Genomic DNA, 548 nt, shown 5'->3' on the forward strand with positions numbered 1-548 from the left:
TTTATCAACTAAAAAATTATACATATATCATCAAAGTATTCTGGAACTAAATTGAAATTTTTACACATGAAAAAATAGATGTTATGATTTTTATCAAGGCTTTTGATTTGCAAAATTAAATATGTAATTACAATTTGAGGAGTAATAATTTGGAGTTGAAAAGGAAGATAAATGCTCTAGCGGAATGAGATTTGTTTAACGTCTAATTATTTGCGCTTATAAAATAGTGTCGTATCCTCCTAACATACAATTTATACTTTACAATGTTATTGACTCATGGTAAAATAAAATTAAGAAATTGATAATTTTTGTACTATTGGATATTTGAATTAGTAACAATTAAATTTGTTTTCGCATGATTAATAAATCAATAAAATTAAGCACATGATAGACATGATTTTAATATTAAGGAGACTGAATATGTAACCTGTAAAGAGTTACAATAAATTACCATATAACAGATAAAAATGATAAAATTCATAATAAAAAATAAAAAATTAAATAAATAAAAATAAAATAAAATAAATAAAATAGATAGACTACAATAA

This window comes from Arachis ipaensis, chromosome B09 (assembly GCF_000816755.2).
Source record: "Arachis ipaensis cultivar K30076 chromosome B09, Araip1.1, whole genome shotgun sequence".
In the NCBI taxonomy this organism is placed as follows: Eukaryota; Viridiplantae; Streptophyta; class Magnoliopsida; order Fabales; family Fabaceae; genus Arachis; species Arachis ipaensis.